The 27,018-nt window shown below is 42.1% G+C and overlaps 1 long non-coding RNA gene across 1 annotated transcript; it reads right to left on the bottom strand.

Annotated features, from left to right (window-relative positions):
• Positions 1 to 1,389: 1,389 nt before the first annotated feature.
• LOC110304026 lies at positions 1,390 to 12,201 on the bottom strand. Its single transcript, XR_002378998.1, has 3 exons — positions 12,140 to 12,201; positions 8,872 to 9,107; positions 1,390 to 1,612 (listed from the first exon to the last, which is right to left on the bottom strand). It is a non-coding gene; the product is annotated as an uncharacterized LOC110304026 (long non-coding RNA).
• Positions 12,202 to 27,018: the final 14,817 nt, after the last annotated feature.

Raw genomic sequence — 27,018 nt, 5'->3', positions numbered from 1 at the left:
ACAGCAGAGCCACCTGACCCAGCTAAGACTCAGTGGCTACAGCTTTTGTGAGTCCATGGACCAAGTCCAGCCCTTCCTTGCATGCACAATTTTCCAGCTCTTTTCTCTGGATAGGGAAGAAAACATCAGCATCCCAAGAGAAGATCCGGACACTGACTGCACAGACCCAGCTTGAATGAGGAGTCTTGTCTTTAAGCAGCTGGGACTTTGTCTGACGATGGCCATTAAATGTGATAGTGGTTGAACATCATCAACAATTGCTATTCCTTGAAAAAATTCCTCTTTGTCAGGCAATTGTAAACTAAAATCACCAGCCTAGTGGAAACCACCATGCATTTTAAACAGGATATTTCATATATTATAAGCAAAGAATATTATTGGACTCTTGATGGTGGCCACACTCATATAGGAAACATCAAAATCAACGACAAGATCTGCTTTTCTGCATTAAAAATTCTAGATGTTTGAACTGTTACCTGGCAAAATAAATCCTGGGCTAATGGAGGGGTCCTTGAGAAAACTGTGTTCCTTGGCTAAATAAGACTCCTCACCATTTAGGGAAAACAACCAGACATCAAGAAGTAGCAAGTCTGGGAGCTACAGAGATGGCTCAGTACGTAAGAACATGAGCTACGCAGGCATGAAAGACCTGCGTTCAAATCTTTGTCACCCACTAATAAAAAGCTGGACATAGCCTAGCATGCTCCTACAACCCTGTTGTCATGGTAAATGCAGACAGACTCTGTCTTGCTGGTCCCCAGTCTAGATCCAAGTTCAGTCACAGACCCTATCTCAATGGAACAAGATGAAGGAATGGTAGAACAGGACACCAATATCCTTATCTGGCTTCTACATGATCATGTGTACACACTATGCACATGAACATGCACACGCACATACATGTAGCAGATCCAACTCACTGCCCACCATCTCCACAATTTTAGCTCCTTCCATGACCAGCTTTGTCCCACACATTAAGTTCAAGTAAACCAAAAAAAAAAAAAAGAATTTCATATTTAAATATCTTGTCTTTTGCTTTAAATTCGATGTTCTCTTGTGGAAAAGAGCTCATCTGGCACACTTTAAGAATGTCGTTTTTCTCCTGAATTAAGGCAAAGGACAAATACTAAGAAGATCTGATGATGAAGGAGCTGAACAGCTCCTTTTCAGAGCTGTTAAAATATCGTCACTTGTTAGGAGCAATGAGTCATTTTATGGTTACTACAGAAAACCAGATAGTTTTCATTAGAAATAAATCAGCAGTTATCCATATCAAAACATTTTTTACCTAAATTTAACAAATTCCCATTACTATGCAGACACAGAAACCTCAATTTAATTTGGCAGCCAACTCTGCACAAAATGTTATGGTGGTATGTACTATTTGCATGCCAAGCTCCATCAGCCACCACCCTGGAGGAATTTCCAGTACGAACAATGTGTAAGAGAGGTAAGTTGGGAAAATTGGCGAAGGCTTCGAAGAGAACATACCATGTCAAGCAACCAGAAATGGCTGCTAGGGTGTGATCAGGTAGAGATGGACAGAATATTCCAGATGAATGGCACCAACAAAGTTTCTCCAGCGGTTGTAAAACAGCTTCCCTCCTCAGCCCTGCAAATACAGAGTAACTTAATAGGGTTTTAGTTTCTACGACCCAAGAGATCAGTTTCCCTAAAAGGAATTGTTAATAGGTATGAGGGGTAGACCAGCAGCTGGCACACTAGAGTCACCCAAGCAGTCCAAGGCAAGCATGCCTCCCAGGAGGAGCCCTCTTACAGGCTGGCTGGTAGGCGGTCATTCTGGGGCAGCAGATCTTCTCTCCACTTTGGAAACTGGGGAGTCTGGCAGTGTTGCTTGCCTCTCCTTTCCAGGGCATCCTCCCAGCCCGCCTGCTGCCAGCTTCAACAGAGGCTGCAGAGAGTGAGTCTCAGGGTACACTGAAGAGATGCCTGCACTCCAGCTTGCCAGGTGGATTAGAACTCAGAAGCCAGAGTCTGGAGAATGACCTCCGTGACAGGCCTGGAGATCTAGAAGCTCCTCGATCTCACAATGAGGCTCCACTGAAATGTGTCCCTGTTGGTTGCTGGGAATGATTCTTACCTTAAAGTGAAATAATGTCCTTTTCCCACTTCCCAAGGTTCAGGGTGCAAGAACCTCAACAGAAGTATTGTTTCAAAACCACAAGACCAAACTCAGTGAGAGCTTTGGCCTTAAAATGACCAATAAATAACCAGTGGCTATTTGTGCCTAATGTAAGGAATAAGTCCTCCTAGACTTTGATAAAGAGCTATACCCACGGCAGGGGAATTCTTTTTGTTGTTGTTGTTGTTTTTGTTTGTTGTTTTGTTTTTGTTGTTTGTTTGTTTGTTTGTTTGTTTGTTTTTGAGACAGGGTTTCTCTGTATAGCCCTGGCTGTCCTGGAACTCACTTTGTAGACCAGGCTGGCCTCGAACTCTGAATAAAGACAGAGGACGGAGCACCGGGACCCCTGTGGAGACCCTAACATGTATCACATTAGCACCTTAGGCACATCCCCTGACACAAAACAATACATGGCAGAAAACAGCAAGGAGCAAGGGACTGTGAAGTCTAAGGGGCCTGGCTTCAGAGAAGAACACTGGTGACTAAGAAGCAAGTGTGAGCCACAGCAGGAAAAAGATAGACAGGCCAAGGTGGGGAAGCCCACTAGGTTACTTTAGGTCACTTTTGATCAAATGTTTTTTTCGTTCCTGCTAGCTGGAGTCACTTGGGAGTTTAGGACATACTGGTGCTTAGAATCATAGCATGTCTAAATCTGATTTAAGCAAACACTGAGTTGGAGCCTGAAAGTGCACAGTGTGGGGGAAATACTGCATTGACTCATTTGAAATGATGCTGGAAAAAATGCATTTTAAATGACAAGGGTTCAGAAGCTTTTTTTTTTTTTAAAGCACAGCAGTTTCCAAGGTTTACAATTTTGTGGGTCTCTAATGGCGAAGACCCTACATAGCCTCGCCAGCCTCGCCAGCGCTCTCTTTTACAATGCCTTTGGAATTTGGTTGAGGTTAAAGATATTTCCATAACGTAAGCCTATACCTTCTTTCTTCCAGTATCTTGAGCATCACTGTTAAGGCGACGACTGCTTCTCTCTTATTTTGCTGTGGCCGTTCTCAGCTTCCCACAATTGGGATAGAGTTTCATATCCACAGGATTGGAAATAATAACCAATAGCTCACTTTCCTCTTCTGTGGTCTATGTTTGTGTTTTCTCTCCCGCTTCTTTAAGCTCCCTCAGTCCCTCCATCTTCCCTCCAACCACTCACCCCCTTTCAAGCACCGTTCCAACCAGCATCATTACTGAAAGTAAAGTTTTATGAAAACAAGAAGAGAGAGAGAATAACAAGGTTTGTATTGCAGAGCTCTGAACTTGGACTCATGAGGCTGAGATTCAATTCTAACTCCCCAAGCCGCACACAGAAGCCTACAATAGCTCCCTGATGCCTATATAAGGTAGGAACTCCTTAGCCTGGAATCCCAAGCTTTCCACAATCTGAAACTGACCCACATCAGTCATCCACCACAGGTCCCACATAAATTCTCTTCTCTGGCCAACTGGGAGGTCGCCCCTGTGCAAGGCACACTAGCTCCTACTTTGCTGAGCGTTCTGCTCAACTACAGTCCTGCCCATGCCTTTCCCTCTGACGTACTATTGGTCTGAAGCCAATCCCTGAGTGTTACCACGAGTTACCATGCAAAGTATCAGAAGCAAGGTCATGACCCCAGTTAAAACAATATATGTTAAGTTATATCTGCTTTCAAGTGACGTCATCTTACAAGTTAAGTTCAGAAATAAAGATACTAGCAGTCAGCTTCTGGTGTTCATTAAATATGAAAGAGGGGAACGGTCAAACCCATGTGCAAAAGGAATATTTAGGATACATAGATAAGTACATGATTAGTTTTTATGTCATCTAGAGAAAAGAATTCTCATGGAGCCCATATTGGCTGAATGTCTATGTCATTGTTCAGCTAAGAAAAAAAAAATCCAGGCATTCCAATCTAACTGGTAGACTGTTCCCTTAGGGGACATGAATGTCACACTGTCATAGCCTTACCCCCTTGCTGATAAGACTGTCCATGCTTCCCTTTGTCCCGGTTTTCATACACACTGAGGATCCACAAGCCATGACTGGCTTTTTCCGTAGCCTGGACCACAGAGTGAGAAAAGGGGTACCCGGAGCATGTGCATCAAGTCCACGGCATCAAAGCAGGGATGTGGCTAGGACTACCTTCAATACTTCTCTGCTGTGAACTGGTTTTGCCTGAGCTTATTGCCAAGAACCTGGCTGACCAGGCACATTGAACAAACTGAGTTTATAAAACCAATAAGCTAAGAGTGAGAATACACATGTGACTCTTGTAAAGACTGTCTCTGAAATAAGCCTCATATGGAAGGCCATCCAAAAGCCCCAGGGGCTGCTACAATCTCCGAAACCATGACTCAAGTTTACCTTCACCAGCAAACGTATGGTGAGGAATAAAAGAGAATCCACACCAGCTATCTTGGCAGAACTGGGAGACAAAAAAATAAATGGTAACTGGTTATTTATAAACCTCCAATGCAAACAAACAAACAAACAAACAAAACCCACCAAGTTTCCAAGACTGTGAAGACTCCAAAACATAGCCATGACTGCCCCTCAAGATTAGGGAGCAAAAGAAAGGGTTTGTATCTTACTAAAATTTAGAAGACTGAGAAGAAAAGAGAAAGTCCCTACAAAGCTGGAATTTAATCAACAAAGAAATGGTACCTGCAGCCAATGCTGGTGTTTCTGATGAAATCTGATATACCTCTGTAAGACATACAACATGAACCTCACATGCCCCACCATCCTCTCCCTGCCATCCAGGCTCCTTCTAGTACCCACTGTAGGAAGGATCCAAGGATGGGCACAAGCATTTGTCAGCCAGCTTACCCCTGCATTGAAAAACGGGCGGAAGAGAGATCTGGAGCTAAGACACCACTTAGTGTCACTCTGCTTCAATGTTTAGGTCTTTGCTCTGTCTCTTTCTCATCTACTTCAGCATTAACACCAAGAAGGTAGGGGGTTTACTTCTTATCTGTTTGTTACTAATGGCAAAACTTGCTCCACAAATGGTTTTTCTCTTTTTCTTTTTTTAAAAGAAAGTCCTGAAAATAAATATGGCACCTGGCTAATTCTACTTGGTGAGAATCTAGACAGGTAATCTCCCTTTTTGTGTTTTAAAAATAACTTCTGACCATCCTGTGACAATTTGAATGTAAAATGTTTCTCATAGGATTATATGTTTGGACTCTTGGTTCTCGACTCCCACACTATTTTGGAAGGTATGGAAACTTTAAGAGGTGCAACCTAGATAGAGAAAGTAGGTCAGGGGAGGCTAGCCATGGAAGGTTATAACTACCCTCACCATCTTTTAGTATGCTTCCTGTCTGCTTACCAAATTTCCCCACCACGTTGATACTCTACCTCACCAGAGACATGAAGCCCAGTGTCTATGGACTGAGCCTTTTAAAGCCATGAGCCCAGATATATTTTTTTCAATCAGATTGTTTGTGTCTGGTGCTTTGTCACATGGAGTCAGGCTAACTAATATACACCCCCCCCCATAAGTTTTCCTCAAAGAAGTTAAGAATCTTGCCCCTTCAGAGTCCCCATTAGGGAAGTGGGCTCTTGAGTAGGACTGAGCTCAAATTCAGCCCACAGAACCTACTCAGTGTGTTCCTTACACAAGTCTTTTAACCTATGAATCCACCATATTCTCCTAAGGACGGGGGTTGCACATAGGATTGTCATGATGAGTGACCTACAAATGGTGGTGCATATCTTCCCCAAATCATTATTTCATCTCCCGACTGTGTGCACCATATGAGATAAGAGCTCAGTTTTTGTCTTCCTTAAAGACAGAGTATGTTTTCCATGGTGCCTCTACTCTGGACATCTGCCAGGGTCCTCCTTCACTGCCATGAAAGTATCAGAAAGCTTGAAGGCTCCAAGATGCCCTGACTTCTTCTCACTGAGGAGCGGGAAGACTACTCGACTCTGAAGAGCCCAAAGCGAGCCCGTAGTGCAGAAAGAGGAGGAAAATGCTGATGATGAGGACTTCACCTCAAAAAGAATTTCCTGGTAGTGATTTGAGTGCCAGAAGAGAATCACCCACAGTGATAATGAAGCAAGAAAGGAAGGGAGGGAAGAGGGAAGGGAGGGGGAAGAAGGAACGGGAGGAGGGAAGGAGGGAGGGGAGGGCGGGAGAAAGGAAGGGATTTTCCTTCTGCATTTAAAATAAAATATACTTTATGTGCATTTTTCTTTCTTTTTTATTTCTTTTTTTTTATTTTTGGTTTTTCAAGACAGGGTTTCTCTAGCCCTAACTGTCCGGGAACTCTCTTTGTAGACCAGACTGGCCTATGAACTCTCAGAAATCTGCCTGCCTCTGCCTTCTAAGTGCTGGGATTAAAGGTGTGTGCCACCACACCTGGCTAGGTAGAGGCAACTTCTTAAATCAAGTTATCCATATTTTCTAACTTCTGTAGAATAAATATGTGCCAGCTGTATAATAAAAACGTTTAAAAGCACGGTAGTAGTGGTTGCTTTCGAGTCTTGCAGTTACAGAACACGTCAAATGTCTCCAGCTAGGTTTCTTTTTCAGTGTGATTTTGTAGACTGAGCATGCTCCCAGGGGCTACAGCTGGCATGTCCTTATCAAAGCACTCACGGTAAAGCCTTGGCAATGCCTTTAACCTCTTACAGTTTGGATTCTCCATGCAAGAATAAAAAGATGCTCAAGAACATTGGGTTATGCTGGCTGCTGACCTTAAGGCCAGCTTAGTCTACGTAGTGAATCCCAAGACAGCCAAGGATGCAGAATAGAGACACCCTGTTTCAGAAAACCAACAAACAGAAAGGAATATTGGTTGTTTAGTTAGTACTAACTGATTATAAAAACATAACACACTGTTTTGTTTAAGATGAACAAAATTTTAGTTAAAGTATCTAAGTGTAAGCTATTTTTACTGCTGTGAAAAGAAAATGATTTGCTCCTTGCGTATATCATAAACATCAAGTTTTCAGTAGTCTTAGGCTCTGAAAGTTAGGACTCATTTTGGATGACATGGAGAAAGGAGATATTCTTGGTGCATAATCATAGTTGATACCATGTGCATACTATATAACACTAAAGCAAAAGAGATTCATTAAAATCTTACTCTGGGGACTGGAAAGATCACTCAGCACTTAAGAGCACTGGGTATTCTTCCAGAGAGCCCAGGTTTGATTCCAGCACTTATATAGTGATTCGCAAGCATCTCTATATAACACCAATCCCTGAGGACCCAAAGCCTCTATGGGTACCAAGTATATGTGTGATGCACACACATAAACACAAGCAAAACACAGGTACATAAAATTAAAATGAATAACTTTTGTAAGCTTACACATTATTCGTTTTTTCCATTTGACAATAAGATACAGGTCACGTAACAGATATTAATCTTTCCAGTGCAGAGTTGTTCAAGTTCACACAGGCATGGTGTTCTGTAACCACCATGCCAATGGAATAAATAGAATTCAGACAGCAGAACAGCTCCATCGCCCTGATCAAACCGTTCTGTTCTTTTGCAGTTCAACTTTCTCCCGAGCCCCAGCTCCTGGCACCCACTGATCGATTGTGTGTCTTCATCTCACTTTTGCAAGATTATTCTGCCATTCGCCGCATAAAATAAAACCTTACAGTGTGGCATTTGCCTGCTGTCACTGAGATGATGCGTGGAAGACTTTGTGATGTCGCTCCATCTGTCAGTAACCTAGCCTTTTTATTGCTGAGTGTAGGATTACCAGGCTATGTAAATGTATCAAATTTTGTTTACCCAGGTGAAAGACATTTGGTTTGTTTCCAGTTTGGAGTGATTATGAATAAAGCCGCTATAAACATTCACACACAGGTTTTTGAAATGGACACATAAGTGTCCATTTCACTTGAGTAAACATCCAGGAGAGGAGATCCTGGGTCACAATAAATACATTTATTAAGTTAAATTAATTTATTAAATTATTAAGTTAATTTATTAAGTTAATTTATTAATTTATTAAGTTAAATACATTTAACTTCTGAAGGGTTGTGCCCTTTGCACTCACAGCAGTAGATCAAAGTCCCAAATGCTCCCAGTCCCAGATAATGTTTGCAGAGGTTCACGTGTGTTCATTTGAAGGGCTCTAAAATGAGCATTTGATGGTATTTTGAAATCCCCAAATGATTAGTGATGTTAAACATCCCTTTTTATGGATTTCTCTGCTATCCATATACCTCTTTGATGAAATAGCCTGTCCTCTCATTCAGTAGTTTGGTCATTGAGTTTGGAGAGTTCTTTATTCTATATACAAATCTTTTGTCATATATATGTGTATATATATGTATATATACATATATGTGTGTGTGTCTGTGTGTGTATGCATGTATATGTACATGTATGAGATAGATAGATAGATAGATAGATAGATAGATAGATAGATAGATAGATATTATGGCCTCGAGTATGACTTTTCTCCTCATTCTCTTAAATTAAATTATTCTTTTTCAGTTGAAAAAAAAAACATATTTTAGTCATGGTGACTATAGTTAAAACAATACACTATATACTTGAAAACTGCTACCTGAAGAGGTTTTAGAGGTTCTTATCACACATATAACACACACAGAAAGAGATAATAATGTTAATTAATTTAGCCAGGCTACTATATACACATACATGAACTCATAAGTTCATGCTTTCTATAAAAATGTACAACTTTACCTGCTAACCAAACATAGATATTTCAAAAGCAGTAGCCTGGGATCCAGACTGTAGCAACTCACCACAGACCCATGCCACCGCAGAGCTTCGAAAGAACATCTCCAGTGCACATGTGGTCCATTTTCCAGCTGTGCCTCTCAGTTTCTTCTCCTTCTGGATCCAGAGGAACCATGTGGCACTGAGAGACTGCATGCAACTTCAGAAAGGGCACTCCAGGAGATGGGCATATGTGAAGACAGCGTGAAGGAGGTACTGGCCAAGCCAGGTCTTGAAGAATGAGAGATGCCACTGTCTGCTGCTACAAGGAACAGAATTATCAGAGGACCATGGATGGCATAATAATGATAACATTGGATGTGCCGTGCCATTATCCCTCCCCCCCCCAACCCCACATGCCTTGTTCTTATGTTTTAACAACAACTAAGTAGAGGGTATTATCAAAAACATCAACATCACACAGTTTTAAAGAACTATTCTGGTTTCATTCCACTACGGTGACAACCGCCATGACCATGGACAACTTAGGAAAGGGCTTATTTCTTCTTATAAGTTACAGTTTATTATTGGGGAGATCATGACAGAAACTTAAAACAGACTATGGAGGAAGGCTGCTTGTTGGCTTGTTCATGCAGTCACTCACCCACTTATGGTCCCACGCTCACCTTTCTCATGCAGCCCAGATCCACCAGCGTAGGGATGGTGCTGCCCACAGTGGGCCCTCTTACACCATTGAACAATCTCCCACAGTTATGCTCACAGGCTGATCTGATCTAGACAATCTCACAACAGAGATTCACTTCTCCACTGACTCTGGGCTATGTCAAGTTGATGGTTAAAGCTAACTGGGATAGGAAACCTATCATACAGAACATAAAGAAAATAATGAACAGGGGTTCTGTTTAAGGATGTGGATGATGTCATTGGTATGCCAGGAAGGGTGGAGAGCCAGCTCCCCTCTATTAGGTCATCCAAGGATACAGGTTTATCTATCCTGTGGCTCTCCCATCCTCAGGTGCTCAGGAAAGCTAACTCACCAGCACTTTATTTGCATTTCTCCCCAAGGGAAAAGAGGGAGGAAGCATAAGTCATTTCCTTCTATGGACATGACCTAGAAGTCACTAATGTCCTTAGGACCAGATCTTAATCACTCATCCACAGCCAAGGCTAGGAAGGTTTTAGCTGGGCAGTTGTGAACTCTACTTAAATCACTAGTTAGCAATAGCAATCCATCATGGGTGGGAATCAGGGGTATTTTAACTAAAGCCACATCTTCTGCAGGCCTGAGGGCGTGCACCTACAATCCCAGCACTCAAAACTTTGAGGCAGGAGGATGTCAAGTTCCAAACCAGATCATCTTAGTTATGGAGACCCAGAGACTCCAGTTACCTTTGCAAACTATGGAAGGCTTTACCCACAGTTGTTTCTGAGCGGCTGTGAATTAACTGAGACTGAATAAGACCTGCCCTTGCCTTAGAAAAACCAGAGCTGCCGGGCGGTGGTGGCGCACACCTTTAATCCCAGCACTCGAGAGGCAGAGGCAGGTGGATTTCTGAGTTCAAGGCCAGCCTGGTCTATAAAGTGAGTTCCAGGACAGCCAGGGCTACACAGAGAAACCCTGTCTCAAAAAACAAAAACAAAAAACAAAAAAGAAAAGCCAGAGCTGAGGATGACAAAATAATCCTTTCAGCTGGAACCTGAAGGAGGCTGAATTTACGGCATCAGATGCAGCCATAGAACTGATATCACACAAGTTTAATCCCACTCAAAATTGCCCAAGAACTGAGTTAGCAGAGACAGGAAAAGGAGGCCATTGAGTAACTGTCCTTGTGATCCCCCACCCCACCCCACCCCCCGCAGTGAGAGAGAGACAATTTCTTCCTCATCCTAGAAGAGAGAGGGATGGAGCCTTTCTCATGGCCGACTGAGCAAGGCTCAGGTAAAGCACTCCTGAAAATCAGGATGCTATTTCTTGACCAGAGAAATTCCCTCCCAGATGCCCAGGATAAACAATTCTGGTTTGGGTCTGGATGAGGAGTTTCCTGGGTGCCTCAGTTTCCAACCACCACCATCAGAAATTAGGACAACCTTTGTGGCTTAAGGCAATGCATGCTCACTGTTACTGTGCCGGAGGTCACAAGTCTCATTAAACTAAAACCAAGGTGCTGACAGGATTACGTTCCTTCTACTGGCTCCAGGGGACAATCAATTCCTGGGCTTTTCTGACTTCTAGAGGCTTCCTGCCTTCTTTGCCTCCTGGCTCCACTCCTACCTTTATGCCAGAAACTGCATCACTCCCACCTCTGCAGTTTCTCTGACTCTGTCCTCCCTGCCTCCCCCTTAGAAGGAGCCTTGTGATTAAAACAAGTTCACCTAAACTATCCAGGATGAAATTCCCATTGAAATAATCATCTCTGTAAAGCTTTTTTTGGCCACGTAAAGTATCGTGTTCACAGGCTTGGTCAGCGTGGATAGACTTAGGAAAGTGGTCTTCTACATTTCTATCATGGCACGGGACTTTCCATCCCTAACGTATGAAAGTTAGTCACCCTATTGCCAGATCTTGGGAGAACATGAAAATGTCTTTTGATCACCGTCATTTTCCTCTAGTGGGTAGAGAGCTAAGAATCCTGTAATATGCCAGACAATACCTCATAACAAAGATGCCCAGCATGAAAAGAATGTCAAGATTAGAGACACCACAAAAGGCAAAAGTGGCATCCTGAGGGAGTAAAATGGATGCTTTTCTCATCATTGATCTGCATAGAAGAAACGGAAATGGACATACGGGGGTGAGGAACATGAGTTTCTATTCTTGACATGGAATGGCCACTTGCATTTCCTGTAAATTGAGTGGCTTTTGGGGGCAGGTGCTGAGAAGGAAGTAGACTTTCAGGCATCCCAGTCTGAAGGTGTGCCAGACAAGAGGTGGCATCAAATAACAGGGCAGACTCTAGGGGTGAGGAAAGGGTGTGGAGCAATCCGGAAGAGGTTGAGCCAATGCTAGACCTTCCAGAAAGGGAATCACACAGTGGGGAGGCTTCATGTGGTCTCCCCAGAGCATATTCACACGTCCATGGGGCAATCAGCCTCAAGACATCTGCCACAGGAAAGGCAGCCTCAGCCATAGCTCATTGTAGAGCATGGATGTACAGTTGGTGTCTCCATCCTGGCTCTTCATCTTTAAGTCCTCCACTTTGAATACAGAAATGGAACAGAAGGACAGGACATGTGCCTCCTGTGCTCAGTATCTTTCAAGTCGGAAGGCCTGCCTGCCATGGTTAAAGAAGAATTTTGAATGTGCTGTGAGACTACAGTTTAAACTAGACTTACTTCGATAAGTTCTCAGTGACCGAAAAGTCAGAGGATTGGCCCAAGATGCTTAAGGATCTGCAGCTAACCTAGTGGAGCAGATGGACAAAGATTCATTAAAAACAGTGCTTGAAGAAAATACAGTCTTATTCTTCAACCTCACCAAATTAAGTCTTCAAAATAAAAGCATTCCATTGGCTAGAGTCATTGGGCATAAACAAAGACCTCAGTGCAAAAAGTGTGATGGAGTCTGGTACCTGAGACAAGAACCAACGGCCTCCATGAGACATAAGCAATGGTGCATTAGAACCTCTGTGGATGAGTGTTTCTACCTTCAGTCACCTGGGCTACTCATGAGATCAAGTGACCCGGTTAAAGGACCCTAATGGCAAATTAGATCAATGTGACCTATATAGTTGGCTTTCAGCAGACTGTTCAACCTCAAAATAGAAATGTTTCTTTCTCCTCATGATTCTAACCAAAAGCCATTGATTGCCTACCTGGCTTTATAGAAGAAATGCATTGACATATTAGCTTGATGTTGGCTTGTCATCTCTCTTAGTTGAGTTTCTATGCTGTGATAAAGACCGTGACCAAAAGCAAGTTGGTGGAAGAACGGGTTTATTTCAGCTCACGGTTTCAGGTAACTGTCTATCTTTCCTGAGAGAATTCAGTGCAGGAACTCAAATCAGGAGCCTGACGGGAGAAACTGAAGCAGAGCTCATGGGTGAATGGTGCATACTGGCTTGTTACTCATGCCTTGCTCCACCTGCTTCCCTAATAACTCCAAAGCACCTATCCTAGGGTGGCACCAACCAGAAGGGGTTGGGCTCGCCCACCTCAATCACCAATTGCAAAAAAGCACACTACAGAATTCACAGGCCAATCTGCTGGGGTATTTCCTCATATCTTAGAAGAAGCTAATTCCTCTCTTCCAGAAACTTACCAAAAATATTTTAAACTCAAGGTTCTCTATCTAACCAGTATACTTTTCTCTTGTAATATATAAAATTTCTTACTTATAATTCAATACCTAAGTTACTGTAATTATCATTCCATCTAACATATTTTTGTAACTTTTATAATAATGTGCCTAAAGCATAAGAGAAAAAATTCAAATGCTTCCATGAAATTGTTCAGATATTGAAATATAACAGGGTCTATATACCAGCAACACTGGGATTAAATTTTAATTTTAAAATGTAAGAAATTACATAATCATTATACTAAGCTAAAAATTATAGGGTAATATATATATATATGAATTGTATAACATCTATATGTGCAAAAAAATACAACTGCAAGGGACAAGGAAATAGATCCCTGATAGGCAGTCAGACACGGACAGGGGCCATGACTAGGTAAGAAAGATGGCTGGCTTCTTTCTCACTCCTCTGACCTGAGACAAAAACCTGAAGTTTGAAACAAAGGCCTTGTGGGATTTTCTTTCACCAATAAGGCCCCCTGTTGATGGACTGGCCCAGCAAGTTCAAGCCCAGATCCTCACGTGTTTAAACAACAGTTGTGAGCCAATTTGCCATCCTGTCTTTCTTCAAACCCGCCAACACTAAATTAAGGGAAGAAGACCCTTTAAAGTCTTTGAAACCCCCAGCCCTCAAGGAAGGGCCCCGCTTCTTCCACAGTAGCTCTCACCTCTACTTTATGGAAGGTCTTTCTTGTCGTGTGCTTGTTCCCTACACGTGTTTCCTCACCCCTAATAAAAGCCTGTCTTTACAGGCTGATTCTGTCTGTTTCTGTTCTCTCTGTCTGAGTTGGTTTTTTGTTTTTTGGTTTTTTTCACCGATGATATGTAACACACTCAAGATTTTTCCTGTTAATTAGTGAACTGGCCAAGCATATTAACCCTTATCAACAGCCCTAGATAGTAACAACTACACAAGTAATACTCAGTGTGACTACTGAGTGGGAAGGAAGGATTGCAGGAGGAGCTTGGAGGAGGAAGGATGCTCCTCCCGAAGAAAGGGGTCAGAGAAAAGTTTGGGCAAAATTGTACCCCATGAGAAAGTGGCTGAAGAATGGATTCTGTAGAACCAGACAGGGTCAAGCAAGCCATAAACCAAATGATGGTCACTTTAAGAAATGTCAACACACTGTCTTTCTTCTCACTTAAAAACTCTTCTATCTTAGCAGAGAAAAGAATTGAGAAAGGAGGTATGGAGAAAGAAAGAATGCAAGAAAAAGAACAAAGAGATGGATACTTGATGGAAGAAAACTGAGAAAATGAGAAATGAAGAAATAAAAGCTGCCTTGGGGTCCGTCCACCTTAGGCTCCACACAGGGAATCCCAGTCACTCTATTCAAAGCCATGGTCAAGCAAAGCCCTCCTTGTTTCCCCATTTCTCATGCCTTGCTCACTTCTTTGATTACTACAATCTGCCATTGCTTCTATCAAGAGGTTCCACTTGAACTTCTCCCAATAAGATCTCCTATCCCCTATTTCCTATTTCCTGCTTTTGTCTTGCCCAGTTAATTCACCTGTGTCCTCTCTCACAATATACTTCCTTATATGTGGTGGTTTTCCACCATGTGGGGGACAATTTTCTCCTCCCAGGTTCATATATCTATGTCTGATACAGATTTTGGTAGTTTCAATGGGCCTGGAGCAGGTACAACTAGCATCTAGTGATCAGAGACCCGGAGCAATCCAAAATATCCTACAGCAGACAGGACGACATCACAACACATTGAATTACCTGGCTCAAAATGTCAGCTGTCCCAAAGCTCAGAAGCTGCTGTGCTGTGCATGCAAAGGTTGCTGTAGAGAAAGCTTGATCCCAGTGTGGCATTGTTTAAAGGAGGAATCCAGTGGAAGATGAATAGGTCAAAGGGGGGGGGGGGCAACACTCCCTGAAATATTGATGTAATTACCTAGAAAAAGCCTAGAATGTTGTAAATAAGCCATTAGGAACTGGTCTCCCATGAGAAATTGCTCAGAAGGGATTAATATCATTATCATGGGACCTTACTTAGGTGTTTTAAATTTTTTTATTACATTTTAATTCATTCCTGTGTGCCACATGTGGAGATCAGTGCACACCCTACAATAATGGGTTCTCTCCTTCTACCATATGGGTACCAGGGATCAAACTCCAGCTGTCAGGCTTGACAGCAATCACCACTAAGCCATCTCACCAGCTCCCTACCCAATTCTAAAGAGAATGGCCTACTATTAAGTGAAACTATTTCATGTACATAAAAGTATTCAGTGCTGCATTATGAAAACAAAGCCTGGAGACTAGTTACATAACAGGGTTAGTTGAGTAATCCTTGTCTTACCTGGTGTGTTCATAGCTTTCCTTCATGTGTGTTCACAGCCCTTCCTTCATGTGTGTTCACAGCCCTTCATGTGTGTTCACAGCCCTTCATGTGGGTTCAAAGCCCTTCAAGTGAGAAAATGCTTAGGAGCAGGCCATGGTGTCACGTACCTGTAATGCCAGCACTTGGGAGGTAGAGATGGAAGGTAAGGGGGGGGATCCAGAATTTGAAGTAAAGCTATTCTTGGTTACAAGATCAGTTTCAACTACATAAGTCCTTGTCGGTGAGGAAGAGGAGGGAGGGGGGGAGGGAGGGAGGGAGGGAGGGAGGGAAGAAAAGGGGGAAGAAGGAGGGAGGGAAGGGAAGAGAAAAACAGGGGAAAGAAGAAAGCTTGGTTAAAATGATAATTAAAAATCTGATTAAATGTTTGTTTTTACACATTGTTTAACTGCAGTTGTGGCTCACAAGCAACCATAACTCCAACTCCAGGAAATCTAATGCCCTCTTCTGACCTCGAAGGGTACCAGGCCTTCATGCAGGCGAGGCGCACATACACATGAAACAAAGCAAAGAAATCTAAATGAAAACCAATTTAAGCACACATTTAGAATCAGTGATTGGGGCGGCTAAGCTAATTTTAAGCCAGGGGTTGAACAACACTGCAGGTCTAAACCTGCCAGAAAGAATCTCTAGAATATCTACCTATTTTAAAAAGGAGAATAAAGGAACAGCAGACATTTTTATAGAGGCAGAATCAATCATTAAGCTAGTTTTAAAACTGCACTGGACTATGCTGTCGATGATGCTCCAGTAAGTAAATTAAGCATAAAATAAAGGTCATGAATTAAGAAATCCAGCACATTTTTTATTTGAAAACAAAAACATCTCTAAAGTCTCTACAAACTAACAGTGACCTTATTCAAAAGTTGAGTCTTTTCATAACTACCAATACAACCTATTTCCTTAGCATTTTTCATCTAATTAAGTCCCTTTGTTTTTCTTTAATTGAAAAAAATCATATAACACAAGCTAATTAAGATTTTATTCTTTCTCAATTTTCAGAGCTTGAATTTTTGATGAAGTGAATAAATTGGTTTTTCCAGGTACATCATGAGGTCACCTCTGACTAAAATGTTGACAGGCAGAGTGGTTTTCCAAATGAGCTAGGCTGCTCTTAAAAATAATATCAATGACTCCAGAAACCACCGTCTCAAGCCAAGCTTCCTAACAACAGTGTGGTAGTTTGAATATGCTTGGCCCATAGGAAGTGCTACTGTTAGGAGGTGTGGCCTTGTTGGAGGAAGTGTGTCACTGTGGGGGCAGGGGGTTGACACTCCTCCCAGTGTAGAAGAGTCAGTCTGCTCCTGTTTGCCTTTGGAACAAAATGTAGAGAGCTCTCAGCTCCTCCAGCACCATAACTGCCTGGATGCTGCCATGCTCCCACCTTGATGATAATGGACTGAACCTCTGAACCTGTAAGCCAGCCCCAATTAAATGTTGTCCTTATAAGAGTTGCCTTGTTTGTAGTGTCTTTTCACAGCAATGCAGACCCTAACTAAGACACACAGTTAATCCAATAAAGTGAGTTTTTAAAATTATTATTACTATTGTTTCCATGGCAGAGACAAGAAAGTATCAAACATGAAATAGCAAAGTTAGTTCTCCTGGGGGGGGGGGGGGACTGACAAAAAATACAAAGTTGTGAGTGATGAGCTATAAACCCTGGCATTTCTGTGCAAGCTAAGCATCCAATTTCAGAGTTTCTGACTTTACTCTTTAGTTTTGTGAGTTTTCTTGGGCCAACAAAGTATCTACTGGTTTGAATCAGAGATAGTTATTTGCTCAAGGTCCTGGATACAAAATTGCAACATCACAGTGTCTACAAAGTAGGTTCCTTCTGAGGGCTACAGTGACAATTTTGGAATTTTGGTTTCTTAAGGAAAAAAAAAAACCCACAGAGAGAAGTATAAGAATACGGTTTTGTTTTAATCCCAGGTGTGGGATATCGGGCTGCTTCAGATTGTTCATAGTAGCTGACTATGACTTGCCTCATGCTCCAGCAGGGGCGTGATTTGCCAGCTGCAGATGGTTCCAGTAACTGTGTGACATTTGGAATTCTCGGCACATTTCAGAGGGTATATAGATGTTAGGGGCCTTCAAGAGGTGTGGATGGCTGTTGGTCATCCAGGGAGCTTGGTTGTGGTTAGTAGTGGTGCTCAAAGAAGAAACAATAAGAGAGGAAATAGGTTCAGGATCTATCTCTCCTCTCTATCCTTCTTTTTCTCCTATCTAATGATGGGGGTGAAAGCAGGGGGATAAAGGGTGAGAAAAAGAGGAAAGTAGCTAAGACCGGCTACAGAAGGCTGTGAGAGAAGATGTGTCAGCCTTTCTGAGGCTTGCAGGTGGCTGCCTCCTCCCTGACTTTGTGTGATCTCCCTTTGGTGTCTGTTTATATTCCAATTTGTTCATTTTTTAAATGTATGTTGCTTTATCTGGCTGTGCATGCATGCACTATGGTTCATGTGTAGAGTCAGAGGACAGTTTTCGAAAGTGAGTTCTCTCTTCACTGTATGGATTCTGAAGATCAAATGCAGGTACTCCATACTACCAGCAAGCACCCTTCCCCAACTGGGGCATCTCCACAGCCCCCTTTAACTTACAAGGGCAGAGGGACAGTGGTCATAGCAGATTAGGATTGGTCCTGACAACCTCATGATAACGTTTCCTCTTAAAAGACCTATAATAGCTAATTTCAATTTTCTAGTTGAGATCTTAAGTCCACTGGAAGATGGACCTGTGGGAATGGGGGATAATCTTAATTAGGTTAACTTACTTTAGGAAGATGGCCTATTGTGGGTTTAGCCATTCCCTGGGCTGGGATTCAAGATTGTGTATAAAGGGGGAGCACAAACATCCATCTCTGCTTCCTAATTGTAGATATGATGCTGAAAACTGCATCGAGCAAGTCACTTCCCTGCCTCAATTTCCCTGTCATGTGGGACCTTTGAGCCAAAAAAAAAAAAAAAACAAACAAACAAAAAAACAGACCAAGGTCATCAGACTGTTAAATAATTGACAGAGTCCAAAATTCCACACTTCATGGATCAACCAGAACTATAACCAAAAAAAATCCTATCTTCTTTTTAATGTTTTATTAGATTATGTTAATTATATATAATAATGGGCTTCATTAAGAGTGTATACCGTATACAATGCATTCTCATCATCTATTTTCATTTACCAAATTCCAAACTGTCAGAGAAGTTTTAAGGAGAATCCTAATGAAAGTAGGTTTTCAAAATTCTAAGCCTACAATTGGATGGCTCTACTGCTCAGCCTCTGGTAGCAGTATAGGAAAGGCACATGCAAGATGGTGACAGCAAGGAAGCAAACTAGACAACAACCGGTTATCACAGTCAGCTGTGGTGAGGGCTGACTGGATTCCACCAGAACCACATTAACCCCACTGAAGGCAGCTGGCACACTAACCTCAATAGTACTTCCTCCCAGGCCCCACCTCTCAATGCTTCTGTACCTTGGTACTGCCACACAGAGGACCAACCCCCACCCATGCACACGTGCGCACTGAGGGACAAGCCCATGCAAACATACCAATAATTAGCTTCACAGTTATTCTGATGGTTTGGAGTAGCGTGGGTCGTTGTGATAAGCCTTAGGAACACATTTTTCTCTGGGGTAAAACATGCAATGTTAAAGGTAGAAAGATGTAATTTTAAATCAAGAATGCAGTACATGCCAGGCCTGGTGATGCACACCTTTAATCCCAACACTCAGGAAACAGAGGCAGGTGGCTCTCTGCAAATTTGCAGCCAGCCTGGTCTCCATGGTGAGTTCCAGGCTGGGGCTACACAGTGAGATTCTGCCTCAAAGAAACAAAAAGGCAGCCTCAGCAGAAGAATTTACTATTTACTACTCGTGACCTCAAATCCGTTACCTGTTCTCTTTGATTTATTTATGAATTAGGAAGCAAGAGTTTCCTATTTTTCTCTAAGAAATAATTAAAATATTGAAGGTGTTTTAGGTCACATAGAACTGTTCGTTTTTCTTATTTTAGCAGCAAATACCATTTTCAGCAAAAACTAATTTTCTCCTGATAAAATTTCTTAAATTGTAAAATAATCCCAGCTATAGGGGTTAATTCCATAACTGTCTAAGTGCATTCCACCCACCCCTGCTGTTTTTTACTTTAGAAAAGGAAAAAACAAAAATGTTTGCTACATCATTATCAATCATAACTTCCCGCTGGGGATTGGATTAAAACTTCTCTCTCATGCCAAATGAGGATGGGGCTTATGTTTGTTCTTTAACAATTGTTAACATTTTTCCATATCTCGTATTTAACAGAAAATGAAAGGCATTGGGGTGGGGGTGGGGAAACTATGTCAAGAATCCGACTTCAGTGAAAATTTCATCTGAGTGTCTAGCCCTGGATTGAAATATCTGATGCTGGTCAAAAGGCTCTAACAATTACCTTAGTGTGTATTGGTGAGCTCCAGCTTACCAGCTCACAGAGGAAAGCTAAGCCTAAGAGTGTGTAGGACTCGAGATAATTCTGTTCTTTCCTGCTCTCTGTACTGGATAAAAACTAAGGCTCTGAATGAAGACAGAATGTTTTTCTTATTCTTGGAGAAGTTTTGAATCTAGGCACAAATAAATAGAAACCTGGATCTTGCTAAGAGCACAGTTAACTATGGATACACCTTCTATTTCTAGTGAGCCCAAATAAGAGTCCATCATAAAATGCCAATTTATTATTGAATTTTAAGCTCATACAAGGTATATGTGATTCCAGGGACTAAAGTGTCCTATTTCCCTGGCATAAAAGAAAGAACACACAGATAAGACAAGCTCGTGCAATTTCTGGTATGAGATGGTATCACTAGAGTCAGTCCTGACAGTATACTTTAGTCTGCCAATAACCCTGACCTTGAGCAAAACACGTCACTCTCTATGCAGGTAAAATAAGAGAACTTAATGAAAAAGTTAAAAAGCCTAAATTCCCCCCTAGCTGTGAAATCAAATGGTTCTGTAAGTTGTTTTAAAATTCAACATAACCCTATAAGAAGTTCACTGGGATCACTCTCTTTCCTTCAGTCTTTTCCTGACCAAATGTTTGTCCTTGAGACTGGCTTGAGTTTGACACAGCAGAGTTTTGTTTTGTTTTGTAGTTTGTTGTTTGTTGTTTGCTTGAGTTTGTTTTCCAGGCTTGGCTCTGGAACCATCTTTTGCCTGCCACCACCACCACTCTCTGGTATGGTTAAAAATCAGATCCAATGTTAGTGTGTGGGAATAGTCGCTGAAGAGGCAATGGCAGGAATGAATGAGCTTGGAGAGAGCAGAGCAAGACATACTCCAAACCCTTAGCTTTGGGGACCAAGTCATAGAAGTAAACTCTGCATTCTGCTGCATGGGCAGGAAGGATCCTGATTCACTTGCCCTAGTGTGTTGGATAACTTGTCAAAAACAAACAAACAAACAAAACTACGCATAAATAGAAATTGCTGTGCAGGTGCTACAACAGTCTAGGATTGTAGAGCATTGCTGTAGGATAACCAGGGTAGAACATGCATGGTAGTGGGAGGCTACCTTCCCTCTTACCCATGGAGTCTCCACTAATTGGGCTCATCAGCCCAGCAACATCACGGGTTAATTGAAGCTGCATCTCTTGACAGAGGGGGCACTCTTGGCATCACGGTTAGCAGCCACAGAACTTCACCAGTGCAAATCTCTAGCATCTCTGGCACTTTAGGTGAATCGCCATAGAAGGTATGGCAAGAAATCAGCACTTCTGAATTTTAGCTTCAAGGGATATGTGAATTATTTTCCTACAGACGCAGGAAACTCCAGCAAAGGCAGAACAAGAGGGAAGTTCAGATGAATGGATAGACAGAGAATAGGTAAGTAGACAGACAGACAAATAATAGGTAGGTGATAGATAATATAGATTAGGTAGATAGGTTAGATATATAAATACATAGATACATAAATACAGACTGATTGATAGATTGATCCAACTATGAAGTTTTCTTTAAAATGAAGGTCAATGGAATGTTAACAAGATAATGAAGTGATAATTTCTGCACTTACTATTATTCTTTCAATAAGAAATAATGATCACAAGATGAGGCACATCCAGGGTAATACAGATTCAACACAATTCCCATCAAACTTCCGGCACAATTCTTCAAAAATCTCGAAAGAAAAATATTCAACCTTATATGGAAAAAAAACCAGGGTAGCTAAAACAATCCTGAACAATAGAACTTCTGTAGGTATCACCATCCCTGATCTCAAGCTGTACTACAGAGCAATAGTAATAAAAACCACATGGTATTGGCATAAAAATAGACAGGTTCATCAATGGAATTGAATCAAAGAAATAAACCCACACACCTGTAGACATTTGACTTTTGACAAAGAAGCCAAAAATCATACAAAGGTAAAAAAGAAAGCATCTTTAACAAATGGGGCTGGTCTAACTGAATGTCTGCATGTAGAAGAATGAAAAAAGATCCATATTTATTACCTTGCACAAAACTCAAGTTCAAGTGGATCAAAGACCTTAACATAAAACCAGATAAACTAAAGCTGATAGAAAAGAAACTGAGGAATAGCCTTGAACACATAGGTGAAGGAGACAACTTCCTGAACAGAACACCAACAGCTCAGGCACTAAGATCAACAATTAATAGATGGGACCTTGTGAAACTGAAAAGCTTCTGCAAAGGACACTGTCATTAGGACGAAACAGCAGCCAATAGAATGGGAAAGATCTTCACCAGCCCCACATCTGACAGAGGGCCGATATCCAAAACATATAAAGAATTCAAGAAATTAGATATTAACAAACCAAATAACCCAATTTAAAAAAGGATGCAGAGCTAAACAGAGAATTCTCAACAGAGAATGGCCAAGAAGCACATAAAGAAATGTTCAACATCCTTAGTGATCAAGTAAATGCAAATCAAAACGACTCTGATATTCCATCTTACACCAGTCAGAATGGCTAAGATCAAAAACTCAAGTGACAGCACATACTGGAGAGGATGTGAAGCAAGGGGAACACTCCTCCATTGCCGGTGGGAGTGCAAACGTGTACCGCCACTTTGGAAATCAATTTGACAGTTACTCAGAAAATTGAAAATAGTTCTACCTCAAGACCCAGCTATAGCAGTCCTAGGCATATTCCAAAAGATACTCCACCATACCACAAAGACACATGTTCCACTGTGCTCATAGCAGCTTTATTTATATTATCCAGAAACTGGAAAGAACCACTCAACTGAAGAATGGATACAGAAAATGTGATTTGTTTACCCAATGGAATACTACTCAGCTTTTAAAAACAAACGCATCATGAACTTTGTAGGCAAATAGATGGAACTAGAAAATACCATCCTGATTGAGGTCACTCAGACCCAGAAAGACACACATGGTATATACTTACTTATAAGTAGATATTAGTTATAAAGTAGAGGGTGATGCTACAATCCACAGACCCAAAGACACTAAATAACAGGGAGGGCTCAAGGAGGGTGTTTGAATCTCACTGGGAAGGGGAATAAATAGACATGGGGAGGGGGTGAATGGAGGGAAGGAACTAGGTGGGAGAGAGGAACAGGAGGGATCAAGTGTGGAGAAGACAGAGGGAGAGACAACTGGGATATGGGATAGGGCATCTCTGGGACAAACTAGAAACCTAGGACAATGGAAACTCCCAGAGACCTGAGGGTCACTGTCTTAGTCAGGGTTTCTATTCCTAGACAAAACATCATGACCAAGAAGCAAGTTGGGGAGGAAAGGGTTTATTCAGCTTACACCTCCATACTGCTGTTCATCACCAAGGAAGTCAGGACTGGAACTCAAACAGGTCAGGAAGCAGGAGCTGATGCAGAGGCCATGGAGGGATGTTCCTTACTGGCTTGCTTCCCCTGGCTTGCTCAGCCTTCTCTCTTATAGAACCCAAGACTACCAGCCCAGAGATGGTCCCACCCACAAGAGGCCTTTCCCCTTTGATCACTAATTGAGAAAATGCCTGGATCTCATGGAGGCATTTCCTCAACTGAAGCTCCTTTCTCCATGATAATTCCAGCTGTGTCAAGTTGACACACAAAACCAGCCAGTACAGTGACCCTAGCTAAAACTTCTAGTAACGGAGGATATGGAGCCTGAAACGGACATCTACACATATGTAATAGATGTGCAGCTTGGTCTTCATGTGAGACCCTTAACAGCAGAAGCAGGGGCTGTCTCTGACTCTGTTGCCTGCCTTTGGGTCCCTTTCCCCTAACTGGGCTGCCTTGTCTGGGCTCAATAGGAGAAGATGCACCCAGTCCTACTGCATCTTGATATACCAAGGCAGGTTGCTCTCCATGAAGGCGTCCCTTTCTCTGAGGTGAAAGGGAGTGTGATGAGGGCAGAGCAGATGAGAGGGAGGGCCTAGAAGGAGAGGAGGGGAAGCTCTCATCAGATGTAAAATAAGTACATTAAATTTTTAAAAAGTAAAAGACAGAAACGATGATCATCTCTGAAGTGTAAGAACCCATGTCTATCAACTCTAAATCAAGGAAGAGTGGGCCACATTGGTTTGAGACAGGCTTTTACTGTGCAGCCCTGCCTTTCCAGGAACTCTCAGTGTAGACCAAGCTGGCCTCAAATTCATAGAGCTGCTCCTGCCCCTGCCTCCCAAGTGCTGCATTCCAGTCTTAAAGCTCTTCTCACTTAGTAGCTTCATCCATACTAGTCATGGTAAAAGAACTTCTATGGTGAATCTCTCTAAATACAGAGAAACCAAATTTATTAGAATGGCGTACAGGCTGTGGTCCAGCTAATCCAACAATGGCTGATGTGAATGGAAAGTCCAAGAATCCAGTAGCTGCTCAGTCCACGAGGCTGAATATCTCAGCCGGTGTTTGGTATATGCTGGAATCCCAAAGAAATAGGTTCTCATGCCAATGAAGGAATGGACTTGCTATCAAGGGGAAAGCACACAGGCAAAAAGCTAAAGCTTCCATCTTCTATGTCCTTATATAGGTTGCCAGCAGGTCTGGCCCAGATTAGAGGTGGGTTTTCCCAGCTCAAGTGGATTAAAAGAGACTCTTCTCACCTCAAAAATCCAGATTTAAGGACTATCCTTTCCCAGCTCAAAAGATCTGCATTAGATGTTGTGGGAAATAGTAAAAAGGAACCACCAAGTTCCGTGCTCCATCCAGCCACTCTCTGTCCGCCAACTCTCTGCTGGGACCAGAGCTCCTGAGTGCCCGCGCAACAACGGTCCATCCCACCGTTAGCTGCCACAATACTAGTGAACAACCTAGTAGAAACAAAACTCTAGAAGCGCCTGTCATGGTGGCACACGCCTTTAACCCCAGCACTCTGGAGGCAGAGGCAGGAGGATTTCTGAGTTCGAGGCCAGCCTGGTCTACAGAGTGAGTTCCAGGACAGCCAGGACTACACAGAGAAACCCTGTCAAAAACAAAACAAAACAAAACAAAACAAAACAAAACAAAACAAAACAAAACAAAACAAAACACCAAACAAACAAAAAACTCTAGAAGCTTATAATTAACAAGTCAGATTTATATATATATATCAATAAATTCTCAACAAGATGCCAATACAATAGTTTCAGAGCCAATTGATAATGATAAAAGCTGCCCACCTAGATTAGACAAATTATCCCAATCATTCTATCCTTTATGATATCATAACTACCTGTGGCTATTCAGGATCTTCTGCATCTGCCTCCATCTTGCCTTCGCCTCCTCCCTCCTCTGAGTCACTCTCTGTCCCTGCAAAAGTAAGCACTTCAAAAGTCCAAACGTACTTGACAGGAGGACTGGGGAAAGTGGCTGTCGGCGTGGTGTATTAGTTTGGCTCCTGTGCTTGTCATCATGCACCGTAGGCCAAAAGCACCTTGAGGAGGAAAGGGTTTATTTGGTTACATCATCCCTGGAGGAGGAACTGATGCAGAGGTTATGGGGAACTGCTGCTTATTGGCCTGCTCAGCCTTATTGCTTAACAACCCAGGACCATCTACCCTGGGGTGGCACCATCCACAGCAGGCTGGGTGTTCTCACATCAATCATGAATCAAGAAAATGCCCCCGCAGAATTGCATTCTGGCCCATATGATAGAAGGAAGTTATCAGGTGAAGTTCCCTCTTTCTAGGTAACTTTAGTTTGTTACCTAGATAGTTCAGTAACTCAGGTGAACAAAAGCTAACCAGCACATAACATTACAGCTAAACACTGAGAAACTGCTAAGGTGTTTGGTGGTGGTTTGGATTTGAGGTTTGCTCTAGTTGCCTTTTCCTTTTGAACTTTGTTTAAGCAGCTTAGCAGTTTGGATCCTAGTTTGTAAGTGCTTGGGAGTTTGTGATTCAATATGGTTAGCTATCATATATCATGTATTGCTATATATGAAGTATATATCATATCTCTTATGTCACTGTTGGTAACATTGTTCAGGGTCTGTCTTTTCTTTTACTCTCTTTCTGTTTCTATTTTTGCATCCACCAGCTTTCTCCATACGGTGGTCTTCTATCTTCCTGGGTCCTGAACTGACCCAAGGAAGTGTTATCTAAAGTTTCTAAATTTGTTTTTCTGATGCCTGGTGCTATTTCCCAAGAAGAAAGATCTCAGTCTCTTTAAAGATGTTCCTGGAATGATCATATCTCTATTTTTACTGATGGGCACAGTAGGTTTTCTCCCCAGCTAACCAACTTTCCCAAAGGTTTTCCCTGTTCTTCCCGTAACCAAAGCCTCTCCATTCAATCTGGAAGAGTCCATGCTCATTAGGTCAACTCTCTTTGTGGAGATTCCCAAGTGGAGTATGCCCAGGCTCATCACAAGAGGGTTCGTTCTGATACGTACATTCTGATAGGTAAAAGAAGAAATGGCAGGCAAGCCAGCACGGGGATGAGGCTTGACCCATTCTGACTTCATTGTTGAGCTGGTTGATTTTGCAAGTGTGTAGCAAACACGTAATCCACACAGTGGACACCACAATTATCCCACTCACCCTTCATTTTGCCTAAAACCTCGACTCTCCTGGCTAGCATGCCTTAGGACAGCACCCTGCAAGCCTGAAAATAAATATCGCTTGGAAAATGTAGAGAACAATCTTTAGAAAAATTAGGATGTCTTGGCCCAGTGAGATGATTCGACAGGCAAACCCATTCGCATCCATGCCTGACAACCTGAGTTTGATCCCTGGGGCCCATTTGGTGGAAGGAGATATTTCCCGCAAGTTGTCTTCTGACCTCTATCTGCATGTTGTGGCATAGACACTCACACTGAAAGATAGACAGAAGATTTATAGTTAGATAGATAGATAGATAGATAGATAGATAGATAGATAGATAGATAGATAGATAGGAATAGGATATCTTTCTGTTCAAATGTCCTTCTGAAATGTTGATTTTAAATGGAGTTGGTTTGGGGTGACAGTATTCATTACTTACATAATCTACTGTCGAGTTCTGCTACATGAACTCTCACTGTACCTTGGCTCATGACAGCCTTAAAATTCAAATATTGCCATAAGCTGTCAATAAGAATATCTTTCCTTTGCTGATTGCCCTATCTAATCTCACAAGACTG

This window comes from Mus caroli, chromosome 10 (genome assembly GCF_900094665.2).
Source record: "Mus caroli chromosome 10, CAROLI_EIJ_v1.1, whole genome shotgun sequence".
Lineage (NCBI taxonomy): Eukaryota > Metazoa > Chordata > Mammalia > Rodentia > Muridae > Mus > Mus caroli.
This window is presented reverse-complemented; position numbering and strand designations above follow the sequence as displayed.